This window comes from Gigantopelta aegis, unplaced genomic scaffold, assembly GCF_016097555.1.
Source record: "Gigantopelta aegis isolate Gae_Host unplaced genomic scaffold, Gae_host_genome ctg3071_pilon_pilon:::debris, whole genome shotgun sequence".
Taxonomy (NCBI): Eukaryota; Metazoa; Mollusca; class Gastropoda; order Neomphalida; family Peltospiridae; genus Gigantopelta; species Gigantopelta aegis.
The window spans coordinates 1,562-25,042 of record NW_024533164.1 but is presented as its reverse complement, the minus strand read 5'-3'; the positions used below and the strand labels follow the sequence as shown (position 1 = coordinate 25,042).

At 38.7% G+C, this 23,481-nt stretch overlaps 1 long non-coding RNA gene across 1 annotated transcript; it reads right to left on the bottom strand.

The window, feature by feature from the left end:
• Positions 1 to 5,284: 5,284 nt before the first annotated feature.
• Positions 5,285 to 22,353, bottom strand: LOC121391897. Its single transcript, XR_005960394.1, has 3 exons — positions 22,250 to 22,353; positions 21,354 to 21,432; positions 5,285 to 5,444 (listed from the first exon to the last, which is right to left on the bottom strand). It is a non-coding gene; the product is annotated as an uncharacterized LOC121391897 (long non-coding RNA).
• Positions 22,354 to 23,481: the final 1,128 nt, after the last annotated feature.

Here is a 23,481-nt window from a genome sequence, read left to right as displayed (position 1 = left end):
CTGTGGTGGCGCTGCTATGAAGAAATGGCATCCAAATCCCGTAACGGTAACTGAGACGGAGGCGAAAGTTTCCATTACAATACCATAACTAACCAGCCCCAAGTTCAGCCAGCAAACGTTTCGCCAATTAACGTTTGCAAATTTGATCTGTTTCCAGTGTGGCCATTTGGTTTACCGTGAACCGCACAAACCAGTCTGGCGGATGTTTTTCCGCTTGGTCTGGCTGAACAAAGCCCATTACTTTTCAAAGATTGCTTATTCGTAAACAGCGCATGGGATACTTTTGCCGATATATTTTGCGCATTGGTTCAATGTTTGTATGGATGTTACCGAAGCATATTTCCACAACCGACAAAAATATGTATTGATTAAAAAGAGCAGGTTCAAGGTTAGGAACATAACAGCGAACTAACATAGAAATGTTTGATGTACTACCAAATTTGGGAACACTTAATTACTGTCTATTGTTATTATGTAAGAACTGAACAAACATGTTCCTTTCGGTTCTCTTTGTTGGTAATTTGGTTCATAGAAATGGGCCAATCACCGCTTGGCTCCAAGCTAGACTAGTCTTGATAAACCACTATGTTTCGAACATGCACAGATTCGAATGTATGCTATGCTTTTGAAGCAAGTTTAAACTGAAGCTTGATATAACCATACTTTTTTATTATTATTTTTTTTTTTATTATTTTTTTTTTTTTTTTTTTTTTTCATTCGGTAACGTTTTACTCACTGATTATTCAATTTAATAAATTTTTGGAAATATTTCACATGAATCCAAATAGATTCGGATGTTATATGCTTGCGTGAATTGGATTCGGAGATTAGCGCAGATTTGACTTGGTCACCGCAAAACGAGAAAAGGAACTGGAAGTGTATCTATTTTGTTTCAGTAATGGGGCTGATATTCAGTCCTTTTACAATATTGTTAACTTTAGCAAGCATTAAAGAATCTGTTTTATAAAATGTTTTCTTTTGTATTTTGTTTTAACTTTATGTAGGAGCTAAAAATTATGTATTTAAAATATAATTTCAATATAACTTTGAGGTAACCGATCAGTTAACCCACAGGTTAGACAAATATAATTCACGTAACCGAACAATTGGTTATCTAGGTAAAAACCATGTGAACCAACTTCCAGTTACCTCAGATTTTGAAATATTGTCCCTTGCTACTAGACTATTATAATAGACCCATGTCCCCTGCTACTAGACTATTATAATAGGTCCATGTTCCCTTGCTACTAGACTATTATAACAGGCCCATGTCCCCTTGCTACTAGACTATTATAATAGATACATTTTCCCCTGATACTAGACTATTATAACAGGCCCATGTCTCCTGCTACTAGACTATTATAACAGGCCCATGTCCCCTGCTACTAGACTATTATAACAGGCCCATTTCCCCTGCTACTAGACTATTATAACAGGCCCATGTCCCCTGCAACTAGACTATTATAACAGGCCCATGTCTACTAGACTATTATAACAGGCCCATGTCCCCTTGCTACTAGACTATTATAACAGGCCCATGTCCCCTGCTACTAGACTATTATAACAGGCCCATGTCCCCTGCTACTAGACTATTATAACAGGCCCATGTCCCCTGCTACTAGACTATTATAACAGGCCCATGTCCCCTTGCTACTAGACTATTATAACAGGCCCATGTCCCCTGCTACTAGTATTAGACTATTATAACAGGCCCATGTCCCCTGCTACTAGACTATTATAACAGGCCCATGTCCCTTGCTACTAGACTATTATAACAGGCCCATGTCCCCTGCTACTAGACTATTATAACAGGCCCATGTCCCCTTGCTACTAGACTATTATAACAGGCCCATGTCCCCTGCTACTAGACTATTATAACAGGCCCATGTCCCCTGCTACTAGACTATTATAACAGGCCCATGTCCCCTGCTACTAGACTATTATAACAGACCCATGTCTCCTGCTACTAGACTATTATAACAGGCCCATGTCCCCTGCTACTAGACTATTATAACAGGCCCATGTCCCCTGCTACTAGACTATTATAACAGGCCCATGTCCCCTGCTACTAGACTATTATAACAGGCCCATGTCCCCTGCTACTAGACTATTATAACAGGCCCATGTCCCCTGCTACTAGACTATTATAACAGGCCCATGTCCCCTGCTACTAGACTATTATAACAGGCCCATGTCCCCTGCTACTAGACTATTATAACAGGCCCATGTCCCCTGCTACTAGACTATTATAACAGGCCCATGTCCCCTGCTACTAGACTATTATAACAGGCCCATGTCCCCTGCTACTAGACTATTATAACAGGCCCATGTCCCCTGCTACTAGACTATTATAACAGGCCCATGTCCCCTTGCTACTAGACTATTATAACAGGCCCATGTCCCCTTGCTACTAGACTATTATAACAGGCCCATGTCCCCTGCTACTAGACTATTATAACAGGCCCATGTCCCCTGCTACTAGACTATTACAGGCCCATGTATTATAACAACAGGCCCATGCTACTAGACTATTATAACAGGCCCATGTCCCCTGCTACTAGACTATTATAACAGGCCCATGTCCCCTGCTACTAGACTATTATAACAGGCCCATGTCCCCTGCTACTAGACTATTATAACAGGCCCATGTCCCCTGCTACTAGACTATTATAACAGGCCCATGTCCCCCCATGCTACTAGACTATTATAACAGGCCCATGTCCCCTGCTACTAGACTATTATAACAGGCCCATGTCCCCTGCTACTAGACTATTATAACAGGCCCATGTCCCCTGCTACTAGACTATTATAACAGGCCCATGTCCCCTGCTACTAGACTATTATAACAGGCCCATGTCCCCTGCTACTAGACTATTATAACAGGCCCATGTCCCCTGCTACTAGACTATTATAACAGGCCCATGTCCCCTGCTACTAGACTATTATAACAGGCCCATGTCCCCTGCTACTAGACTATTATAACAGGCCCATGTCCCCTGCTACTAGACTATTATAACAGGCCCATGTCCCCTGCTACTAGCTACTACTAGACTATTATAACAGGCCCATGTCCCCTTGCTACTAGACTATTATAACAGGCCCATGTCCCCTGCTACTAGACTATTATAACAGGCCCATGTCCCCTGCTACTAGACTATTATAACAGGCCCATGTCCCCTGCTACTAGACTATTATAACAGACCCATGTCTCCTGCTACTAGACTATTATAACAGGCCCATGTCCCCTTGCTACTAGACTATTATAACAGACCCATGTCCCCTTGCTACTAGACTATTATAACAGGCCCATGTCCCCTGCTACTAGACTATTATAACAGGCCCATGTCCCCTGCTACTAGACTATTATAACAGGCCCATGTCCCCTGCTACTAGACTATTATAACAGACCCATGTCTCCTGCTACTAGACTATTATAACAGGTCCATGTCCCCTTGCTACTAGACTATTATAACAGGCCCATGTCCCCTTGCTACTAGACTATTATAACAGGCCCATGTCCCCTTGCTACTAGACTATTATAACAGGCCCATGTCCCCTGCTACTAGACTATTATAACAGGCCCATGTCCCCTTGCTACTAGACTATTATAACAGGCCCATGTCCCCTTGCTACTAGACTATTATAACAGGCCCATGTCCCCTGCTACTAGACTATTATAACAGGCCCATGTCCCCTGCTACTAGACTATTATAACAGGCTCATTTCGTGGCGCACAACACAAAAAGTACATATAAGTTAAATGGAAAAAGCAAATTAAGGCCACCGCAGACACTGGCAACTTTGTCGCATGCAATTGAAATTGCACGATTGCAAGCAATTTTTTTTCTCGTTGCACCGATCCGCACACACATGCGACAACCAGCAATTTTGGTCTAGCAGTGACGTGACAGTCAAAATGGTGGTTTTTTCCCCGTATTTGTTTACACGGTGGTGATCGAGACATGTTCTAAACCACATTTTTTATGACATAGAAGAGTAAATATATGTAAAGTAGCACTGAAGTCGTCCCGCATAGGATATAACCACACATTTTGTGCATAAAACCTCTATAAACATACCTGGTGTTCCAAGCACAGATTTCATCTCTGCAAGACACATCTCCCTTTTAGCCATGTTGCTATATTATGGGGATGCTGTGTCAAAACGACATGGTATTTTCTCCCATCCCTAGACAAGACAAGCGTATTCCATGACGTCAGCCCATGCAGAATAAATCGGTCTTGCATGACCACGTGACTTCTCTTGTTCGAGCTGATATTAACATTGGGTGACATATCACGTAAACGGCAAAATAAAGAAAGAAATGCTTTTTATATTTCATAAAAACAAGGAAACCTGCTGTCATAATGAAATTATACCATCATTTTCGGTTTATACATTTAGTATAAACCATTTTTGGGTACGATCTTTTCAATGGTTATGATTATTTTATTGTAAGATAAAAAATAAAAAATGTAGGTTTTTCACGTTTTCCCAAAATGCTTGTTTTTCATCTACTGGATGGGAGAAAAATAATCCTCCATTATGTATCCATGTGGGACAGGGCTATTCCACCGTCGGGTACACAATATGATGTCAGGGACTCAGCAAGCCTCGTTCCTGACAACAAATTATGTACCCTCGGGTGGAATATATATATAGCCCTGTCTCACATGGACACATATGAAGGATTCTTTTAGTCTACCCCCCACCAATTCATCCTCTTTTTCTGAAGACCACATGCTGCTGGAGGCTGCCATTTTGAGTCAGGTGATCACTATCTGTCCGTTCATTGGCAGTTTAAATTATTGAGTCAACGTTTTGTTGCATTGAAGGCACACACGTTTGCGACAGCGTGCAATTAGATGGAATTACATGCAATAAAATCAAACATGTTTGATCGGAGCAATTTTAGTTGTATGCAACAAAAATTGCATTGCAGGCTAGCACACATGATGCAACGGCGTAAGATTTTTGTTGCATGCATGCAACAAAAATTGCACCTTGTTGCAAAGGTCTGTGGTGGCCTTTAGGCAAGCAAAAGAATGAATGTTGGAAACCCCCACCCCTCACCCCATCATAATGAAAACAATCTTGCTAGTTTTCAAATTGTTACTTACGTGCAAATGGAGGTGTTAAATTCAAATAATTTGAATATACATTGGTGCTACTGGATCGTTCCTGTACTTTCCAAGCACCAGTATGCCGTGATGCATTAAACGAAGGTATTTCAAGTCTGATTACATTTGACGAGATTCTCGTGACATTATTTCCTTTTCCAGAGCCACACGTTCCGTGGTTCTTCAAACATACTCCCTCTATAGATGTATTCACAAAGAAACGAACTGTATCTGTAATGTCTGTTATCTCATTATTGTTGTATGTTAGAGTCAGTGGCTGACCAATTACTGGTATAGTTCTGTCCTTTGAAAGAATACGAGCACCTACAAAACAAACAAATCAAAATATATAAAGATTTCAAGATATATGAAAAACAATAAAGATGTTTATAAATTTTAGTGATCCCCTACTGTGGGATAAAAAAAATAATTATGTTCATTTTATTTCCATCTTCATCAATAATGAAAAGTAGTTTTGTTTGTGTAAAGGCGGTGTATATATTATTTGGCACCCAAGATAAAATGATTTTAATGGTAAACTGTAATGTTCTGGCTCAACAAACCCATTTCAAAAATGATAGTGGCTTTTATTCATTGAGGACATAGACTTGTCGTCTGCTTGGCTATGACGTAACCCTAGGTCTCACTACACAGATGTCATCTGCCATTGAAACCCATATTAAATTGCCCAACTTCAAATGAAGATTGCCAATAGAACAGGTTCTCGTTGGCACTAACAACATACACTATTGCGAACATACATTATATAAGCATTTATTTTCACTTCAAAATTGAGAACAATTCCATCTCAGTTTTTTGCTATATGATCGCATCTGGCTGTAGCACCGGTCCGAACAGGTGGTTCATTAACCGATTCACTCCAGCTGTCTCTTGCGCTATACACCCATGTCCCAAAAGGTTGATGCACAATATTACAAAATAACATGGGCAAAATACAGCCAGAAGGCTTACCATTAAACATACATATTGTTTTAATTCTTCACCATTTCCTAGAAGTGAATATGTGAACCATAACATGTGTCACAAGTAGGAACTATAGTGGACCGTGTGAATGAAAACTCACCCGGAAATGATCTGTGTAGTGAGACCTTAAAGGAAGGGACAATTAAGGCATTTGGCCTGGTATGCATATTCAACGATATATAACGCACATTATTGTTTAATATCAACAAGTATAATTGTATAGTTAATTAATAAAATGCTTAAATATGACGGCTATTATATGTAACGTGCGCAGTCATTTTGTACCATCCCAGTGAATATGCCCTCTGGCAAGCTGGTGGTTACGTAATATCTACCATGTATTACCAGTGTGAATGTAAATGATGGGCTACGAATATCTGCTGAACTTGTCTGGGTAATACCTTCACCTACATTATTTTCAATAACCAATCACAAAACATTCTCGTGGCATGTCACACATACTTATGTGGCGGCACCGGTTTATTTTATTATTGAAATAGATTAACGCATGTACTATACTGTACCTGTCGCGGATCCAAGTGGCTTAACCTTTGTAGTGCTGATGGGCCTACATAAAATCCTAAATATTTCTTTTTATAAGGCTGGTAACCTTTTCTTTCTTTATAGTTTTTGCTTTGAAAATATAACAGAAAAAAACAACAAACAAAAAACCCAACAACTTTGTAGCTTGTTTGGAAATAATAAAAAAATAAAAAAATAAATAAAAAAACTGTTTGCCATACTTCTTTTTGAACCTCACCTATTTTTTACCACACTTCATTCATATTTCTAGGATACCAAGTGTTGTTCTTAGAAGGTGTATGGAATGTCTAAAGTGAATGTGTGTGTGCGTATGTGTGTGTATTCGTGTGTTTCTGTGTCATATGTTACCTAGCACATAATAATGTTTTGGCTTAATGTAGTATATATAATCATAATTTTGTTTTAGTCCTCGCTATGAATGCTGTGTATTTGTGAACCGTTTTAAACAGAGTACTAAAACAGTAGTATCAAAGTAATAGTTGTGAGAGTGTAGCTTCCTCCTCACTACAGCTAAGGTAACTAGCTTTCTGCAGGATTTTACTGTAGTTTTGAAGCAAACATAGATAAATGTTTTGGGTTTTTTTTAGGGGGGGGGGGGGGGGTGTGGTGGAGATATGAGACAACACTTTCTTGAGAGGCATCCTTAATGCTTATGCACAATGTGTTAGGTAAGTCAATTCCACCAATACCCCCCTCAAAGTCGGGGCATAAAATTTGAACCAATATGTCGTTTGTGTGCTTTTAGTGTTTACACTAATGATTTTCTTCAGTAGTCCAGATACAAATGAAAGATTAATGGGCAACAATATTCAAACGAAAATCTAAGATGAGCAATTTTCATAGCTTTTCTCCTATGATAAATATGAAAATATACTTTTTGTGTGCTACTGGACTAACTTAAAACCTGTAAGGCAAAAATAAAAATTAGGTTTCTTTGTTCTAACCTGACCGAACCATGAAAATCGACCTTGTCAAAAAAACATTTTTATCTCTTTTGGGGAAGAATTTTGTCTGTTTGTTAATATTTAACCAATTTCAATGTAGGCTATGATACGCAAAATAAATTAGGTTAATTAAAATTAACAAATATAAAACAGTTTGTACAATCAACGTACCATTGTCCACAAATGCCTAATGTATCACATTTAGTACAGAACACTAGTGCCACCTATCGTATTTTTTGAGAATTAGTGTCGAAAGATGGACGAAAACAAGAAGGGCTACATTCGCATCTGAAGAAATGTTTGATAAAGAAATGTAACACGCAGGTGAGTGGGACTGATTAGTAAATTCTATGTATATTTGTAGTAATAAACAAAGAATGCAGTAAACTGAAATAATCTGATACTTACATTTTAACATGTACAGGAAAAGGCGCCAAACTACGCGTATCAAATATGATACGTCAGGCGTTCGTGGTTTGACGTCACTAAAGTTAAGTGTCTCATACCAGAATTTCAAAAATACAAACTCTAAAACAGTCACACGCCAGTGTTTTAAAAATGCTATAGCACAGCAATAATAATGAATATATATATATGTATTATTATAAACAAGAACTTTATTATATAATAATAATAATAATAATAATAATAATAAATTATATAAATAAATAGCCTAAATAAAATAAGTAAAATAAAAGAATATTTTTTTAGTAGATTTTTGTTTTCCATTTCAGATTTTTTGTCATCAATTTCATTATGAATGAGCAACATTTTACATTGAAAGATGCCCTTGAAATAATAGATGGCGACTTAAGTGAAATTGATGGGAATGAAAATGAAATTGAAAATGAAGACCCAGATGACACTAACTGGCTAATTGGGGATCACCATGTCACTGATAGTGACAGGGATGATGATGTGCCACTTATTGAGTTATCCAATAAAAGAAAGAAAACAACGGACGACTATGACAGTGATGATGACATACCTTTACAACAGCTGCTTAACAATAAACTAACACTACCTAACAATTACAAGTGGTGTAAGCAAATGTTTACCCCTCCATCAGATACCAAGTTCCATGGTAATACAACATTGCCACCACTGCCTACATCAAGTGACGGCGAGATAACACCGTATTCACTATTTAAAATGTTCATTACAGATGATATGTTAGCCACAGTGGCCAAAGAAACCAACAAGTATAGTGTTGAAAAAGATGGAAAATCTACCAATACCACCCCTCAGGAACTAGAGCAGGTGCTTGGGATATATTTTTTCATGGGGCTCGCACAGATGCCTAATGCACAATGCTACTGGGAACAGGAAGTAGCTTATAGTTCCATCTGTAGTGTTATGGCACGGGATCGATTTCTGAAATTATTATCGAGGCTCCATTTTGAGGACAATAACAATGCAACAGATAAAATGAAAGAAGACAAATTATGGAAAATTAGAAGTTGGTTTGAGGCGATGCGGAAAAACTGCATGACTATACCACCAGAAGAGTGCCAATCTGTTGATGAAATCATTATCCCTTTCAAGGGTAGGTCACATTTGCGTGTGTACATGCCAAACAAACCTCACAAGTGGGGATTCAAGCTATGGGGTAGGTCGGGGTCTGATGGCTATATTTATGACTTTGACTTGTACCAGGCAGCCTTCAAAGATGACAAATCAGAACTTGGTCTCGCTGCAGGTGTAGTTGAGAAGCTGACAAATACTTTGCCATCAGATCGGCATTTCAAAGTATTTGCTGACAACTACTTCTCGTCTATACCACTTGTAGAAAAATTAAAAAAAAGAAAGATTTGGTACATTGGCACTGTGCGCATGAATAGGGTAAAAAATTGCAAATTATCTGATGATAAGGAACTGAAAAAAAATAAGCGTGGGCACTACGAGTACATGGTTGAAGAAAAAACAAATACGGTTTGTCTTCGTTGGGTTGACAACCGACCTGTCAGCCTGATATCGTCATACGTTTGTGCAGACCCAGTTGGACAAGCGAGACGTTGGAACAGAAAAGAAAAAAAAAATGAAACTGTTGACAAACCTGCCATTGTCGAAGAGTACAATAAGTTTATGGGTGGCATAGATCTTCTCAACATGTGCACATCCATGTACAAGTACAACTTGCGATCGGCTCGATGGTATTTATACCTCTTCTGGTATTCTGTTACCATTGCTTTGGTAAATGCCTGGTTTGTGTACCGAAGGTATCATGGTGAAATTGGCACAGAAAAGAGAAAAATCATGAGATTGAGAAAGTTCCAGGCATTGTGTGCCCAATCACTGACGAGTGCTGGAAAAGAGAAAAAGAAACGTGGGCGTCCGTCTGAGGAAGACCGGTCGTTACACCAATCTCCACCGGTGAAACGACCAAAATCCTCCAAATTGGCCGCACCTGATGTTCGGAGCGACGAATACAACCATTTCCCAACATGGGACAAATCTCGCCAGCGATGCAAATTATGTCCTGCAGCAAAACCGTTCTTTAGCTATGTGAAATGCCAAAAATGCCAAGTCCACCTCTGTTTGAACAAAGACAGAAATAGTTTTTACGCATTTCACCAGTGATAGGACCTAGTTCTAAAAACTCACATCTTTGGAGTTATTGTTATTAATTCTTTTAAGAAGTTTATTGTTATGATTTGATCATTTCGCAGGTTTACAGTTGGAAAATTTGTTGCATTTCTTCGTTGGAGTTCATCAGTTTCGTTTTACAAGAAGAAATATGGCATACATGAAATAACATGGTTAACATTTTACATTAGCACCTGTTGAATATGTTCTGGTTTTTTAGTCTGCTAATAATGACGACAGTTGAGAGGGATGAAATAATGTTGATCGCAACGTAAAATAGCACAAATATTCGACACCGTATCATATATGATACATTGGGAACTAACTGTTTACAACCTAATGTATCATATATGATACGGTCCCTAAATTTGGACAAAAAATCCCAAAACTTTATTTTATTATATTTTTTGTTTTTCTTACATTGTTTGTTGATTGTTCACCAACTGTGATATTTTTCACATCGCTGTTTATATGTTCAGGCGTTCTAGGGTTAAACAAGTATAATATTGATCTGTAGATGATATTTATCAAACATTTTAAAACCTTGATATAATTTAACACAAATCAGTTTGGATTCATTGCAATTTAGAAATTCGGTAAAATGCTGTTCATAATAACGACAACACGATTTACGAGAGCTCGGTGAGAGGGTGCATTGTCGTCATGAAGCATCCAATTTCCATCGTGCCACAGTTCAAGCCGTTTCTGCCGAATGCCCTCCCTCAGACGCCTCAGAACATTGCAGTAGAACTTGCTGTTGACGGTCTGGCCCCCGGGGACAAATTCACAGTGAACAACCCCGCGAATGTCGAAGAAAACGATGAGCATGCTCTTGGTCGCGCTGCGGACCTGTCTCACCATCTTCAGTCGTGGAGATGTTGGGCTCTTCCACTGCGAAGACTGTTGTTTGATCTACAGGTCATATCCGTAGAGCCAAGTCTCATGCCCAGTGATTACCCTTAACATGAAGGTTGGGTCATCCAGGGCATGCTGATGGAGATCTTGACAGACTTCGGCACGGAGCTCCTTCTGATCGGGGGTCAGAAGCCTAGGCACGAACTTTGCAGCAATGCGGTGCATGTTCAAATCAGATGTTAGTATTGCCTGCACTGTTCCGTATGACACATCAACGATGACAGCAATGTCGTTAATGGATCTCCGACGATCCTCATGCACAAGTTGCCGAATTGTTTCCACATTTTCAGGGTTGAGCTCGTGGAAGGTCGCCTAGACCTCTTGTTGTCATCCAGTGATGTTCTGCCGCTCATGAAGCGTGCGTGCCACTCAAAACACCTCACACGACTCATTGCTTCATTGCCATACACATGACGAATCAGATTCACCAAGTTTGACGCAGAATTTGATGTTCGCTCTCTGCTCTAGTTTGCAGTCCATGATAAAATCACAAATGTGCCCGTGCACATGGTCACAAAAACTCCCGTAGCACAAAACAAGATGTTCACATGCTTTTCATGCCGAGCAAAAACAATATCAAAATCATGTTTTCCAGGACCTACGAAATTCACCCGTGCAATAATGGTATTAAAATGAGCCAGGATACTGGTAGGGTATGCATTTGATAGAAAACCACCAAAAGAATGCCACGACTTACTGTAGAACAACGCGAGCGAGCCATAGGCATGATACAAATGAGGGCATCTAACGCTCATGTCGCAAGGACATTTGGATGTTCCAGAGTTGCTGTTGGTAACCTGATAACTCGATACCAACAGGCCAAGAACGGGTAGACCACGTGTGTCAACTCAACGGGATGACCAATGCCTATGAACATTACACCTACGTAATCGTTTTCTGACGGTGATGTCATCACCGGCATAGGCATTCACCCACTGTGCGAGTAGACACACCATGTCAAGAAGATTACGTGCTGCTGGTATCAGAGCCTACAGACCCTACCGTGGGACCACATTGACAGACCAACACCGTTGGCTTAGACTTCGATGGGCCAGGCATGTGAGGCGTTGAATGATTCGTGATTGGCAAAGGGTCCTCTTTTCCGATGAGAGTAGGTTCTGCCTGTTCCGTGGAGATGGGAGAATAAGAGTGTATATCGGCGTAGATGTGAACGTACAGCCTGTTGTTGCGTTAATGAAGTCGAACCTTTCGGAGGTGGTAGTGTGATGGTGTGGGGAAGCATCTGTGGCAATCAGACCACTGAACTTGTCATCATTGATGGCCATCTGAACACTCTACGTTACAGGAATGAAGTGCTAAGACCAGTTGGTATGTCATTCCTACAGCAACAGCCTCAAGAGATCATGATCCAGCAGGATAATGCGAGACCTCACGTTGCTCGCATTGTTCAGGACTTCCTCTATCAGAACAACGTTAACGTCTTCCCATGGCCTGCACACTCTCCAGACATGTCACCTATAGAACATCTTTGGGACTATCTTGATCGCCAGACTCGACAGAGACAACAGCCCCCAGTCAACAGACAACAACTGCAACAATCCCTAGTTGAGAAATGGCGACACATCCCGAATGACGTAATCAGAAGGCTGACTACATCTATGTGAAGACATGTGCATGCATGTATCCGAGCTCATGGGGATCACACACGATATTAGAGGCATTATCGAGTCTGAAATACCTCATTTTGCTCGACTTCAATGGGTGACATTTCAGTGTAAATTTGGTTTTTGACCCCACGTGTAACTTTCACATCATGACGTAATTGTTACCTGCAGCCAAGTTGCTTTTGTTGATGATTTATATTTGGTAGTGAACTATTAAATAATATCACAAATAATGTTATTCTTATTATTTGCCGTTTCCCCACAAATTCAAATTAATACTTGTAAAGTTTCTTTTTAGCTGTGAGTATATATATAATTATATATTACTATATATGTGTGTGTGTGTGTGTGTGTATATATAGAGAGAGAGAGAGAGAGAGAGAGAGAGAGAGAGAGAGAGAGAGAGAGAGTGAGAGAGAGAGAGAGAGTGTGTGTGTGTGTATTTGTGTTTGTACAGTAGAAAAATTATCCATTTTTTAAATATATTTCAAAGATTATTTTAATGTAATGTACTGCAATGAAATGATATTGGAAAATGGCATCTGACAGGTAGAAATATGACATATCTGTTCCGAAGTAATAAATGGATCGGTGGATGGTTCTTTGGATGAATGGATGGATATGTGTGTGGCTGGATAGAAAGGAAGACAAAAAAGGGTTTATTTAACAACATACCAAGCATATTGCATTTATTGTTATACTGGCTGAGAACGAAATGGTTAATCTTACCAAAAAGGAGCTAGGGATTTTTATACGTCCTTTCCCTCTGACAAAACAGTACATAGCACGGTCTGTGGGGCATTGGTTGGGGTAAGAAAATTACCAATGGCAGACATTCAGGGATGAGGTTCCACGCAACTGCCCATTCGTCCATCCATGTATCCACACATCCTTCAACACATACATATATTCATATATATATATATATACATACCAAAATTGGCTTGGGGGTATATAATCAAGTCCAGATAATGTCTGTGTGTGCTTGTGCGTGTGCGTATGCGACTTGTTAGATCAGAAAACATAGTTTTATATAATAGTGCTTAAATACAAATATGATGGTTATGCCAGTGGGCCCTATCACAAACTGTTCATGTAGTGTATCCAGAATTTCTTCTATCACAGATGGGCATGACATAATTTGACATTTTTGGCGATATATTTTGTCTCAAAGATATTTGAGCAATATCACATGTTCCTGTCTGTGTGTTGATTGTATGTGTTTGTCTGTGTGAATCTTTGTATTAATGCCTTGCTTTTTCCATCTGTCAAATACAAAAATACACGTTTTACATACATGGAAAATCTTGGGCAGTTGGGACATTTTAGGCTTCAACACATCTCCTACCAATACCAATTGGGACATCTTGGGTAGTTGGGACATTTTAGGCTTCAACACATCTCCTACCAATACCAATTGGGACATCTTGGGTAGTTGGGACATTTTAGGCTTCAACACATCTCCTACCAATACCAATTGGGACATCTTGGGTAGTTGGGACATTTTAGGCTTCAACACATCTCCTACCAATACCAATTGGGACATCTTGGGCAGTTGGAACATTTTAGGCTTCAACACATCTCCTACCAATACCAATTGGGACATCTTGGGTAGTTGGGACATTTTAGGCTTCAACACATCTCCTACCAATACCAATTGGGACATATTGGGTAGTTGGAACATTTTAGGCTTCAACACATGTCTACCAATACCAATTGGGACATCTTGGGTAGTTGGGACATTTTAGGCTTCAACACATCTCCTACCAATACCAATTGGGACATCTTGGGTAGTTGGGACATTTTAGGCTTCAACACATCTCCTACCAATACCAATTGGGACATCTTGGGTAGTTGGGACATTTTAGGCTTCAACACATCTCCTACCAATACCAATTGGGACATATTGGGTAGTTGGAACATTTTAGGCTTCAACACATGTCTACCAATACCAATTGGGACATCTTGGGTAGTTGGGACATTTTAGGCTTCAACACATCTCCTACCAATACCAATTGGGACATCTTGGGCAGTTGGGACATTTTGGGTAGTTGGGACATTTTAGGCTTCAACACATCTCCTACCAATACCAATTGGGACATCTTGGGTAGTTGGAACATTTTAGGTTTCAACACATCTCCTACCAATACCAATTGGGACATCTTGGGTAGTTGGGACATTTTAGGCTTCAACACATCTCCTACCAATACCAATTGGGACATCTTGGGTAGTTGGGACATTTTAGGTTTCAACACATCTCCTACCAATACCAATTGGGACATCTTGGGTAGTTGGGACATTTTAGGCTTCAACACATCTCCTACCAATACCAATTGGGACATCTTGGGTAGTTGGAACATTTTAGGCTTCAACACATCTCCTACCAATACCAATTGGGACATCTTGGGTAGTTGGGACATTTTAGGCTTCAACACATCTCCTACCAATACCAATTGGGACATCTTGGGTAGTTGGGACATTTTAGGCTTCAACACATCTCCTACCAATACCAATTGGGACATCTTGGGTAGTTGGGACATTTTAGGTTTCAACACATCTCCTACCAATACCAATTGGGACATCTTGGGTAGTTGGGACATTTTAGGCTTCAACACATCTCCTACCAATACCAATTGGGACATCTTGGGTAGTTGGGACATTTTAGGTTTCAACACATCTCCTACCAATACCAATTGGGACATCTTGGGTAGTTGGGACATTTTAGGCTTCAACACATCTCCTACCAATACCAATTGGGACATCTTGGGTAGTTGGGACATTTTAGGCTTCAACACATCTCCTACCAATACCAATTGGGACATCTTGGGTAGTTGGGACATTTTAGGCTTCAACACATCTCCTACCAATACCAATTGGGACATCTTGGGTAGTTGGGACATTTTAGGTAGTTGGGACATTTTAGGCTTCAACACATCTCCTACCAATACCAATTGGGACATCTTGGGTAGTTGGGACATTTTGGGTAGTTGGGACATTTTAGGCTTCAACACATGTCTACCAATACCAATTGGAACATTTTGGGTAGTTGGGACATTTTAGGTTTCAACACATCTCCTACCAATACCAATTGGGACATCTTGGGTAGTTGGGACATTTTAGGCTTCAACACATCTCCTACCAATACCAATTGGGACATCTTGGGCAGTTGGGACATTTTGGGTAGTTGGGACATTTTAGGCTTCAACACATCTCCTACCAATACCAATTGGGACATCTTGGGCAGTTGGAACATTTTGGGTAGTTGGGACATTTTAGGCTTCAACACATCTCCTACCAATACCAATTGGGACATCTTGGGCAGTTGGAACATTTTGGGTAGTTGGGACATTTTAGGCTTCAACACATGTCTACCAATACCAATTGGGACATCTTGGGTAGTTGGGACATTTTAGGCTTCAACACATCTCCTACCAATACCAATTGGGACATCTTGGGCAGTTGGAACATTTTGGGTAGTTGGGACATTTTAGGCTTCAACACATCTCCTACCAATACCAATTGGGACATCTTGGGCAGTTGGAACATTTTGGGTAGTTGGGACATTTTAGGCTTCAACACATCTCCTACCAATACCAATTGGGACATCTTGGGTAGTTGGGACATTTTAGGCTTCAACACATCTCCTACCAATACCAATTGGGACATCTTGGGCAGTTGGAACATTTTGGGTAGTTGGGACATTTTAGGCTTCAACACATCTCCTACCAATACCAATTGGGACATCTTGGGCAGTTGGAACATTTTGGGTAGTTGGGACATTTTAGGCTTCAACACATCTCCTACCAATACCAATTGGGACATCTTGGGCAGTTGGAACATTTTGGGTAGTTGGGACATTTTAGGCTTCAACACATCTCCTACCAATACCAATTGGGACATCTTGGGCAGTTGGAACATTTTGGGTAGTTGGGACATTTTAGGCTTCAACACATCTCCTACCAATACCAATTGGGACATCTTGGGCAGTTGGAACATTTTGGGTAGTTGGGACATTTTAGGCTTCAACACATCTCCTACCAATACCAATTGGGACATCTTGGGCAGTTGGAACATTTTGGGTAGTTGGGACATTTTAGGCTTCAACACATCTCCTACCAATACCAATTGGGACATCTTGGGCAGTTGGAACATTTTGGGTAGTTGGGACATTTTAGGTTTCAACACATCTCCTACCAATACCAATTGGGACATCTTGGGTAGTTGGGACATTTTAGGCTTCAACACATCTCCTACCAATACCAATTGGGACATCTTGGGTAGTTGGGACATTTTAGGCTTCAACACATCTCCTACCAATACCAATTGGGACATCTTGGGTAGTTGGGACATCTTGGGTAGTTGGGACATCTTGGGTAGTTGGGACATTTTAGGCTTCAACACATCTCCTACCAATACCAATTGGGACATCTTGTGTAGTTGGGACATTTTAGGCTTCAACACATCTCCTACCAATACCAATTGGGACATCTTGGGCAGTTGGGACATTTTAGGTTTCAACACATGTCTACCAATACCAATTGGGACATCTTGGGTAGTTGGGACATTTTAGGCTTCAACACATCTCCTACCAATACCAATTGGGACATCTTGGGCAGTTGGGACATTTTAGGCTTCAACACATCTCCTACCAATACCAATTGGGACATCTTGGGTAGTTGGGACATTTTAGGCTTCAACACATCTCCTACCAATACCAATTGGGACATCTTGGGTAGTTGGGACATTTTAGGCTTCAACACATCTCCTACCAATACCAATTGGGACATCTTGGGTAGTTGGGACATCTTGGGTTTCAACACATCTCCTACCAATACCAATTGGGACATCTTGGGTAGTTGGGACATTTTAGGCTTCAACACATCTCCTACCAATACCAATTGGGACATCTTGGGTAGTTGGGACATTTTGGGTAGTTGGGACATTTTAGGCTTCAACACATCTCCTACCAATACCAATTGGGACATCTTGGGCAGTTGGGACATTTTAGGTTTCAACACATCTCCTACCAATACCAATTGGGACATCTTGGGTAGTTGGGACATCTTGGGTTTCAACACATCTCCTACCAATACCAATTGGGACATCTTGGGTAGTTGGGACATCTTGGGTTTCAACACATCTCCTACCAATACCAATTGGGACATCTTGGGTAGTTGGGACATTTTAGGCTTCAACACATCTCCTACCAATACCAATTGGGACATCTTGGGTAGTTGGGACATTTTAGGCTTCAACACATCTCCTACCAATACCAATTGGGACATCTTGGGCAGTTGGGACATTTTAGGCTTCAACACATCTCCTACCAATACCAATTGGGACATCTTGGGTAGTTGGGACATTTTGGGTAGTTGGGACATTTTAGGCTTCAACACATCTCCTACCAATACCAATTGGGACATTTTGGGTAGTTGGGACATTTTAGGCTTCAACACATCTCCTACCAATACCAATTGGGACATCTTGGGTAGTTGGGACATTTTAGGCTTCAACACATCTCCTACCAATACCAATTGGGACATCTTGGGCAGTTGGGACATTTTAGGTTTCAACACATGTCTACCAATACCCAAACACATGTCTTTTGTGTGTGTGCGTGTCACTTACAGCTGTCAAAACTTCTGAAATATGCAATCTAAGATATACAATGTTAATTGTTTACATAATATTAATGTACTACAATAGAGTAATTGCATAGTATGGAATTACAGTTCTGGGTAAAAGTTAAGCTGTACTATCAACTCTGTTATGATTTTTAAAGTCTCATTTCAGTGTTATTTTGGCCCATTTCGGTCCTTTATGGTCCATTTTGATCCGTTTCTGTCACATTTCGGTCTTTTTCTGTCACATTTCGGTCCTATGTCAGTCCTTTTCAGATCATTTCGGTATTTCATCGGACCCACAATTTGTGTTTTTGTTTATCCATGAACTTCATCATATTTTTTATCATAAAACACATTCATTCATCAAAATAATTGATATTTAAATTTTGAGTCTGTCTGCTTCGTCGTGGAATTGCCTATATGTTGGTCCCTTTAATTTCCGAACAGCATAGGAGTTTATGCAAGTAGCGAAATGATCAAAGGAAACATGCAACTATGTTAATAAACTTTTTCGAGACTTCTAAACACAGCGCCGATTTTGTATTACTGCGGTGCCGACTTTGTATCAACTGCGATGTTGATTTCAAATGGATACATTTTATCTTTCTCACACCAGAAACAGTGATAATTTTTTTTAAACATATTCTGATGAACGATTACAGCTTTGGCACGAACACTCCATCGTTTATGTTGATATTGGTTTTACATAACCAACACGAACGACAAAATTGTGCTTGCCAAATGTTATGCCCTGAAAGTGCTTCCAGGATTCCATGTATTTTTGGTACTGATGACACATAAAAATGTATAAAAGAAAGAAAAACATATGTTTTAAAGGTTTTCTATGATACAAATGATATGACCAAGCATATTTAACAACTGTATCAGAATTAATTTAGGAATGTTTAAGTGTAAAGAAAATGAGCTGCACAAGTATATTCATAGTTACTGACCCTAACTTCCGAGGTAGCCTAAACACCTTTTCTGTTACAAGCACAGAGGAAGAGACACAATGGATTAGGTAATAAGTTGTAAGTTATTTCTAATTTAATGGTAAGAAGTGTAATAGCCCAACACATTTTAGTGTGCCTAATAACTAGCGATGGGGCATTTAATTTACTACATTAAAGAAACAGAATGTTTCATGTCTATTACCTTTAACACTGAAATGACCATTGTTTTATTATTTTGATTATTTTTATATCTTGTTTGGGAAAATTAGCTGAGAAATAGGTGTTCTATCGTCCAGTTTAAATAAATACAAAATTCAAAATGGCCTCCATCTTTGATGACATGATTCTGACACTTGGCTAAAAATACAAGACTGACACTAACAGTTTTCTTCATCTGTGAGGTATAATAAATTGTTTTATGATGGTTGTTTGCCTTCTTCAAAAAAATCCCATGACACCTCAAAATTGGACATAATTAAGTGCACTACAAAACCCACCTGATGCCAGGATTGGTGTGCCGTATACTGATTTTAAACTCAATATCAACCAATTTATCTTTTCGACTTGGCAACGTGATTGGGACGGAGAGGTTGCGAACAAGCTTCATGCTATCAAGCCGGTCTTGGGAGAGTGGCAGTACTCCTATAGACAGTGCAGGAAGGATGAAATAGTTTTGTGTCATGCCCACATCGGTCACACTTACTTGACCCATTCATTTATCTTGAAGAAGGATCCTCCACCTCAGTGTGAGCATTGTTAGTGTCTTCTGACGGTGCGTCACATTTTGGTGGAGTCAGTTTGTGAAAGAAATTCGAAAAGATATATTTGGACCACGAACTGTGATGGAATCCTTTCGATTCCATCCAGAACTTTTATTGCAGTTTTTACATGATACTGAATTTTACTCTAAATTTTAATTTTATATATTTGTGATATTTGTATTTTTACACAGTTCTTTACACTGTGTTTTTATTTAACTGTTGAATTTTTATATTGATGTTGATCATCACTTTAGTTTTTTGCATTTACCATAGTTTGACACCCAATAGCCGATGTATTTTTCGTGCTGGGGTGTCGTTAAACATGCATTCATTCATTTTGATTGCATATGCAATATCAATTCCCTAGATTTCTTTCCAAGTACTGTTGGTTCAGGTAACAAAGATAAAACATTTTTAAGTAATAATTATAATACAATTACAAAGTATTTTTAAAATATCCTAATACAATTATTAAGTACTCTGAATTAACAGGAAATATTCCCACAATTAGGGGTGTATTTCCTAGGATATATACATGTACCTCCTGGGGAGATATTCGAGGCATTTATATCATGATAGATAGATAGATAGATAGATAGATAGATAGATAAGATAGATAGACAGATATAGATAGATAGACAGATAGATAGATAGATTTAATCCACTTGGTTTACAATAAATTGTTACATAAATATTGTATATGCACATGCTATCTTTATTGCCTGTATTATAACAATACATTGAAAAGTGTTATGGCACACGTCTCACGTTAGAAGTGGCTACAGCAGCTGCAAGCTTGAAGCAGTTGTGGTTTGTAAAATTGACACCATCCAGCAGCATTAATATATATAATTGTAATATTGAATGTTATTAAAATCAACAGTAAAGCAATTACAATCATATTTTAAACCACAGTTTGTGGATAATAAATACATAATAACATTCATGGTAGTGCCATACAAAATTTATGAAGCTCATTTTAGAATTGTTAATTTATACTACTCTCTGTATTTTATTACTTACACTTTTGAATAATAAATTTGGTTTTAGATTCTTTGGGTTTTAGATTTTTTTTTTTTTTTACAAATTGTCAGTATCCAGCACTGATGTAAAACATATGGCAAATAAGCACCCTGCTTTATTAAAATCCTGGTATATTAGTAGGAAAACCCGAGAACAACAGTATAATAAATAATGACAAAATTATAGGGATTTCATGAGATCATCAAGTGAAACAATGACAACAATGAAACAATGACCATACAAAATTACTGCAGAAGGAATATAGCATAACTTACAATAATTCGTTGAACAGCCGAGTATTAGAAGTAAAAGATACTGCTGCAACAAACAAATCTTCCTCATCGTGGAGTATTTCTGTAATTATATAAAAAGAACTGACAGTATACACATGTATGTATGTCAATGAGACTGCAAAAGTACCAAATTTATAATAAGAGGTCCACTGCACTAAACAGTCACCGAAGTAAATTATTGACATCATCCACCATATCCATTTTCGGGGGGGGGGGGGGGGGTCAGAAAAACCAAATTCATGATTTTGGTGGGTCAATTAAGGGAGCTTTCCACCACATTTAGCTGGAAATGGTCCAGTAGTTGTCAAGAAATTAGTTTAAATGCATATACTCCATCCCATCCTCCTACAAAAATATTTTTTTTAAATAATTTTAGTTTTGTTTGACATAAGAAGAAAATAAAAGTATTTTGTAAATAACCAAAAAAAATACCATTTTCGTGTCCAATTTAGAAAACAATTGGCTAAGAAATAAATTACTTGTACTAAATTTCAAAGCATGAAAAAAAGGCATTCCCTGTGGGACACACTATAGACAGGACATATAACAAAAATAATTATTGGTCATGAAAGCTAGCATACAAAACATCAATACATAAATGTTAAATAATTATATGTAAAATATTTTAGCAGCCATTTCACTTCAGACTTATAGTAGTCATTAAACAAATTGCATACTGCAAATATAAAAATCAAAGATTCACTGGTGCATGTACCACCATTTTTTTTATTAATTTTTATTAATACAATGAAAATATTTAAATGATCCATGGATGCAAGTGCCTCAGATATATTGACCTAACTAAGGGACGAAGAAAGATGAGATTGTCAGGCATATGATGATGATTATCACTTATAGAAAACAACAAAAACACTGACCTCTTCTAAAGGCTGGAGGGGTTACATCTCTATAGTCCGAAGGTTCAACAGTCCGAAGGTTCAATGATCCGAAGGTTCAGTAGTCCGAAGGTTTATAGACCTAACAATAACGACTAAGAATGGTAAAAGAACAGTGTCAAATGCACTAAACAAATATGAATTCTGTACAGTAATCACCAAGCTTACCTCTGCGTAAATGTTTTAGGCAACAATGTAAGATATTAGCACATGAAGATATGATACATGTTGGATATCAATTTAAAGACATCTGATTGGCTTCTTAAATATCAATTCAAACCAAAGACTGTCTGAGATTAAGGCTTTGATTTTTGTTGGAAGATGACGTACTTGTAAGTCAATAGTGTATATTATGTAAATGCGAGCGCTGTATATAATTTGGCAGATGACGTACTTGTAAGTCAATAGTGTATATTACGTAAACGCAAGCGCCGTATATAATTTGGCAGATGACGTACTTGTAAGTCAATAGTGTATATTACGTAAACGCGAGCGCCGTATATAATTTGGCAGATGACGTACTTGTAAGTCAATAGTGTATATTACGTAAACGCGAGCGCCGTATATAATTTGGCAGATGACGTACTTGTAATTTAAGTCAACAGTGTATATTACGGAAACGCGAGCGCCGTATATAATTTGGCAGATGACGTACTTGTAAGTCAATAGTGTATATTACGGAAACGCGAGCGCCGTATATAATTTGGCAGATGACGTACTTGTAATTTAAGTCAACAGTGTATATTACGTAAACGCGAGCGCCGTATATAATTTGGCAGATGACGTACTTGTAAGTCAATAGTGTATATTACGGAAACGCGAGCGCCATATATAATTTGGCAGATGACGTACTTGTAATTTAAGTCAACAGTGTATATTACGGAAACGCGAGCGCCGTATATAATTTGGCAGATGACGTACTTGTAAGTCAATAGTGTATATTACGTAAACGCGAGCGTCGTATATAATTTGGCAGATGACGTACTTGTAAGTCAATAGTGTATATTACATAAACACGAGCGCCGTATATAATTTGTCAGATGATGTACTTGTAAATCAATAGTGTATATTACATAAATGCGAGCGCCGTATATAATTCGGACATTAAACAATACGATTACGCAAAAGTAAATCTTGATGTAAATTTGTAGAAAAACAAGTTATTCGCATCAATGAATACCTAACTGCAGTTTTTGTTTATTCCTTTGTCTTTG